The sequence below is a fragment of the Mytilus edulis genome, chromosome 2, assembly GCF_963676685.1.
Source record: "Mytilus edulis chromosome 2, xbMytEdul2.2, whole genome shotgun sequence".
Classification (NCBI taxonomy): Eukaryota; Metazoa; Mollusca; class Bivalvia; order Mytilida; family Mytilidae; genus Mytilus; species Mytilus edulis.
The window spans coordinates 100008169-100015078 of NC_092345.1; the positions used below are offsets into that span (position 1 = coordinate 100008169).

A 6910-nucleotide genomic window follows, 5' to 3' on the forward strand; every position below is an offset into this window, starting at 1 on the left:
TCTTGAATCACAATTTAAAATTTTGATACTGGTGTTATTGCAGTTTTCTTTAATTTTGAAAAAAATAACTGTAGCAACGAAGTTACAACACGACGCCGGAAATACTGCGGTTACTGCAAAGAAAGAAAATCAACATACGAAAAGAAGACACAGATTTCGCAAATCTATGCAATGGCGAAGACAACATGTTTATAGTTTGTTTTAAAGGTCTTTTAACAGAGAAATATGGGTTAAACAACGAACCTCTGAGATAGTTTTGCCGCTATACATGCGCATACGTTATTTTCGATTCAATCGTACTAGTTTAAACCAATCTCTGCGTTCACATCTAAAGTAAGATCGGTTTACTTTTTAGATCGATTCAAACTAAACTACCTCTTTTGGTGTTTTAGTGTAGACCGATTGAAGATCGATCCAATGCGTTCACATTAGCCCTTAAATCGATCTAAAGTGAACCGGTCTAGTTTAAATCGATAAAAATGTCCTAGTGTGAACGGGGTCTTAATCGCTATAAAACAACAAATGTAACGAAGAAACACAAAAAGGCATACATCAAATTTAACATCCTCATTTTGCTTACATTATACGATTTTATTTATCTATGTAAAATCTACCCATAAAGAATGGGAGGTTTTCAGTATTCGTGTAAAAGTGCGCGTTTGAAATTCGAACAGGTAGACATAAAATAATTTTGTCGTTCAAAGTATGACGGCATACATAAATGCAGAGTCACGTAAAGTAGATATAACAAAAAAACAGACTTAACAGTAAAAGTAATAATAAGAAATAGAATAATTGTTTGGTTCAATGTATGACGTGATAAATAAGTACAGAGTCACGTCAAATGTATATCACAAAAAACAGACTTAACAGAAAAAGTAGTATTAATAAATAAAACAGTTTTGTCATTCAAAGTATGACAAGATACATAAGTAAAAGTAATATTAATAAATAAAATAATTTTGTCGTTCAAAGTATGATAGTATGCATAAGCACAGAGTCACGTCAAATGAATATATCTACAAGCTGACTTAACAGTAAAAGTATTATTAATAAAGACAAATAAAAGAATACTATAACACGTTATTAAGACGATAAACAACGTCAGTACGCAAAATCTATACTTCAATACCATCTTGTATTATTTGTGATGTTGATACGGAATATTTATCAACAAGTTCTTGGTACCTTCCGATGAACTTTTTTTAGTACGTTCTTTGACATACCCCTGGTTCATCAACTTTCTGCTCAGACACTGGTGACGTTTTACAAAGTCTGAGTAGGACCTGCAAGCTCTTGAATACCGAATAAGTTGGGAAATGTATATTCCATATGCAGGTGAAGTTGGTCTGAGACTACTATAACACAGAGATTGGTCCCTTCATGTACTGACCAGTCAAAACGTAATTATTTTGTGGTCATCGATAACATCCGAGTCACGTGATCTGAGGTGATTGACAAGGTGAACAAGATCCGCCATCTTTGACTGCTGAAGAGAATTATTTAATAAGCAAATGTGGCTGTTTAGAGAGGTTTAAGTTTCGGTAAGTGTGAATATAAGATTTGTAATAATCATTCATGTTTGTTTATTTACACTTTGAGTAAAAAAAGTGCAGTTATAGACTTGAATTTACTGTCTAAACTGGAATGTAAGTTAAAAGTAACCTCGAATTTTTACCGGTCCGTAGGACCGGGTCAATGAGCAACTTCGCTAAAACTTTTATTTCAGATGAACAATCGGTTTTTGGATAATTGCAATGCAAGCCTTTGTAATAAAACGTTGTAAGTATGTAAAATTTGTAATTTTATGGAATACCATTTTTTCTGTGTTTTTGTGGCGATCATGAATGATCGATGCAGAACTGAGAAATTCTGAATCACACGTGACAAGGTCCATACACAACATGAGTTCTGATAATGAATGATAGATTCATTAAGAAATTCAGACATTTATTTTTGACTTTGCGGTATAGGCTTTGCTCATTGTTGAAGACCGTATGGTGACCTATAGTTGTTAATGTCTGTGTCATTTTGGTCTCTTGTGGACAGTTGTCTCATTAACAACCATACCACATCTTCTTTTTATATTATGAGATCTTATAATGATAAAGGTTCTATACATTTTCATTGATAATATATTCTTTATTGTAGGATTATCCCAGAAAGAAATCATGCATTGAATTTGGAAGAACGTTGAAGTCTACTGGACAAAGTGAAAAAAATAATTATCTTTTAGAATTTCATTGTCATATTGTTATGCTTGTCTCAGTATATTGAGAAATAAATATTTATGTATTTTGATATACATGTTAATTTATATGTCGATGATTTCTAAGACTGGATTGCAGAAATTTACAAACATGCTCAGTCTGAATGACAGGTCAATTAAAAAACACACAAGTAACTGTGAGCCAAAATTTGGTCCTGTGAAAAAAGTTCCAGTGGAACTAATATCACAGGAAATATGTTCTGGGAGAACTTTTTTCATAGATAATTTCAATACAATTTGTTCCATCTCTATGAAATAAGTTCCACACTTTACCTGGTGAAATAAGTACCGGGTTGGTGATATTTGTTCCTTACCTAGTGAAATAGGTTCCAGGTTTATGAGATTTGTTCCTTACCTGGTGAAATAAGTTCTGGGTTTGTGAAATTTGTTCCTCACCTGGTAAAATAAGTTCCTAGTCTGTGAAATATGTTCCACTGGTTAAACAGGTTATCTTATATACTGAACATTTGTCATCAATGAATTTAAAGTTATCATTCAAGGGCATTATAAAAATAAGTATAATATATTGATAATATAATAAATGAGAAATGTAATTCATCCAATAAGAATCTTAAGGACTATAGCAAATGTTTAATTATAAACGTAAAAAATATCAAAATGACAGTCCCACTTTAAGCAGAAAAGAGTAGGATAAGAAAAATCTTTTAGAAAAAATTAAAGTCAAAGAACATGAACATATGAACTAATTTGGAAAGGACGAAATAACTAATTAATGATTGTAAAAGACATGAAGAAACAAAAGACACACTCTTTTGAAACTGTTCCATGACAAGTACATGTATGACTAGAAACAGGGCCATGACAGTTAACAAGAACCAAGACGGAATACCACATAAAACATAGATACAAATTATGATAAATTACCACCACTTTATCCTGTAGAACTTTACAGTCATGCCTAAAATTGCACATCATGCCAGCACACTCAGTACAGCATTTAGCTTGCTTTATAATTTAAGTGTAACAAGAAAATGTTTCGCTGTGCAATATGTTGCAAAGGTACATGTTCTTATTTCAGTGAAAATAGGTTTGAAAAGAACTTATTCATTGGTTTCTTTGAAATATGTACATATTGGTCTTAAACTAATATCACAGGAACTTATTTAAAACTTTTAATATTAACTGGAACAAAATTCATGGAGCTATGATATTTGTTCCGGAACTTATTTCATATTTGGTCAAAAAATTAGTTCCGGAACAAATTTTACAGTGCTGGAACATATTTTCTGTGATATAAGTTCCGGCGGTACATATTTCCTATGAAATTTGTTCCAGCGGAACAAATGTCACGCCGGAACATATGTTTTGTTACATAACCACACATCTTGATATATTAAAGGGAAAGCCACTTTAAGCAATACTTATATTAAAAGAGGAGATGTTGGTATATTACAGTAGAGAAAACGAATAGTCTACACTAACAAAGCAATTTACAAAAAATCCGATATGACAGACATGAACCACACCCAACCACTGAAATACCACTGAAATACAGTATGCTGACTTGAGACATAGGTGAAACAACACAATCAGAACTAACTTTAAACAAGTTGTAAAATGTTTCATTTCGGGATCATCAGACTGACTGTACATGAAATATTCATCATTGACAGCTGAGTTGTGAATTGAATTTGAATTGACAGAAAGATTGACATCATCATATATTATCATATTTTATATTCTTGTTTAGATCTGACCTTGCTACATCTTTATACATTCTGCAATATTTTTGCTTCTCAGAATTTTAACATGGAAAACTGTCAGCAGATTCCTCCTTGTTTGGGTTAACGAAAGAGGGTCCATATTTCTCGTGTTGAAAAAATCCCGTTGTTTACACACACATAATTTGTATGATATTTTGATAATTTAGTAATGCAACCTGGAAGCTTTCTTCATATAGAACATCTTGTGTCATTAAACCTGGAACTGCAGTACACATTTAATGGTATATAACTAGATTTGTTACACCAAGAAATACACTTCACCAAAAATACTTCTTCAGTTGAGGCGTGGTAATATTTGGAAATTGTCAACGAAAACAATGTGATATTACAAATAAACTTGAGTTCTAAATACTTAATACAACCTCAATCACTAGGGTACAAACAATTATAATGTACGTCATAAGATATCGTAAAGATTTTGTTAAAACGCAACGAACCTCATATTCGAGAAATATTTGCCACTGATGCTCTCATGTAGCTTAGAAATTGAAATATGACAATTCTTCACCATACTTTTCATTGATCAAATTGAAAAAAAGGATTTTCATTATTAATTCAAAATTGTTTTTGTTCTAGACAATTCCTGTTAATATAAAGCATGTCGTTGTAAATGTTGCCATTAAACATAAGATTTTGAAACAAAAATATACTATTTCATCTATTTATATAGTTCACTATGGTATGGGTTTTGGTCATTGTTCTAGGCAGTTCGATTTCGGAATTCCTCAAGTTTACTTTGTATTATTTTAATTTTAGTTTCTTGTGTACAATTTGGAAATTAGTATGGCGTTCATTATCTTCATTATCACTGAATTAGTATATATTTGTTTAGGGGTCAGTTGAAAGACGCCTCCGGGTGCGGGAATTTCTCGCTAAATTGAAGGCCTGTTGGTGACCTTCTGCTGTTGTTTTTTTTTCTATGGTCGGGTTGTTGTCTCTTTGACACATTCCCCATTTCCATTCTCAATTTTATTCTGTGTTGTTTGGTCTCTGAGGAGAGTCTTATTACTTACTTTTTATCTTGATTAGAATGATCTTTTTCTTAAATGGCCATGGAAACCAGAAACGGAAGAATAATATAAAAAAGAAGATGTGGTATAATTGCCAATGAGACAACTGTCCACAAGAGACCAAAATGACACAGACATATACAACTATAGGTCACCGTACGGCCTTCAACATTAAGTATTGTCACACTCTGGCCGCTGATATATAGCTTGACGTTTCGATTGACAAGCACCTGCGGTTGCTGCTTCCTTTGTAGTTTTTTGCAGTCTTTAAATTTGCAGCAGAGACGTAGTCATCGTCAGATTCAATATCTGATGCAGTATAATCACTCCGTTAAAGACCAAGAATTGAGATCACTTTCATCCCAAGATAAAAAAAAAATCATTGTTAAATTGAAAATAAAAATGATGGCGATTTTTGGGGAAAATTTATTCATAAATATATAATTAATTTGTATGGCTTATGTGTCAACTGGCCACATGCTGATTGATACTTCGACATGATTGAAGATTAAAACAACAGCAGGGGTCCAGTTTAGCTTATGTGAAATTATAACCTCTATTCTGATCTATTACCCAAGGCATCCTTATTAACTGAATCTTTAATAGAAAGCACTGACTATATGTGATCAGAAATAAACCGCACCACCTAATTATCAAACTGAAAATTAAAAACAAAGACATAAGAGAAAGGGGGTTGAAACCGAAAATAAAATTTACGTAGGATAATCTGAATGAGGTTCTTGGTGGGGTTTCTTTATTTACTATAATAAAATATTTGATTTGATTATTTCTGTGTTATTATTCTATATTCTTTAAATTGTAACACCGAATTAGTTTCTAGTCTCTATTCTTTATTTGACGGTCCATTTTTCTCCATTCTCTACATGTTTTTGACTATTGAAAAACCCCATTTATACCCTCCTGAATCATACCCCAGTGCAACGATGGTAATTGACAAGGTTTACTGCAATAAATCGGGCAGAATCAATTTGCGCCAATTGCAGTTTTGAAAAGGTATTAATTGCGCCACTCTCTTTTATTTTGATGGTATTAATTGCGCCAATAAATGAAATGGAATTGCGCCACATTTACCTGTTAATATGTTTTACCTAAATCAAAACAAGACAAGGCAAATACTTTATTAAAGTCTCGCCACTTGTTACATATAAAATATACAGCTTTTTAAAATACAAGTTAACAAGAGCCACTCTATAAAGAGTTTTGAGAGACTATAAAACAATTTTTCTTAAAATTATAATGCAAATACAAGTCAACTGTCACGAGTATAAAATACATTTTCGCTTTATTAAAATTTCATAGCAGATTTTGGCAGTATAAAATACCATATTTTCATTTTTAAAAAGAAATATAATTTTTTCATTATCACTGAGTGTCCAGAAATTAGAACGTCAATTTTTCAGAACTGCGTGTAAAAGAAAAGCAACCAATGTGTTGTCAGAGCCACCTTCAAAAATAATAAATTCAGAGATCTTCAAAATTGAAGAAGAGAATTTAGAAAAGAAAGATTTAAAATATGTGTGTCAGTCTGTGTATAGAGAGAGAAGAAAACTGCGTCCGGCTTAATCTAAAAATCGAGCAGAATTTCACAGAATATTGGATGATATTGGTATTGTTACTAACAAAGATGATGAGTTTGTATTGTGTAACGATCCAGCAAGCGGTATAATTTTATTAGGATGCGAGGCTAATTTGAAATTTCAGTGTACAATGTCAGAGGAATTTTTTGCTGTTGGTACCTAGTCAATCATTTAGTTGTTATATATAAATAAAAAAATATAAAATTGGCGCAATTAGATGATTATTTTATTGGCGCAAATGATACCTATAGTTTTGAAAATTAGGTGGGGCAAAAGAGGTATTGGCGC

At 32.0% G+C, this 6910-nt stretch overlaps 1 long non-coding RNA gene across 1 annotated transcript; it reads left to right on the forward strand.

The window, feature by feature from the left end:
* Positions 1 to 1248: 1248 nt before the first annotated feature.
* On the forward strand, positions 1249 to 2301 carry LOC139510723 (uncharacterized). Its single transcript, XR_011661972.1, has 2 exons — positions 1249 to 1544; positions 2152 to 2301. It is a non-coding gene; the product is annotated as an uncharacterized lncRNA (long non-coding RNA).
* The last annotated feature ends 4609 nt before the right edge of the window (positions 2302 to 6910 follow it).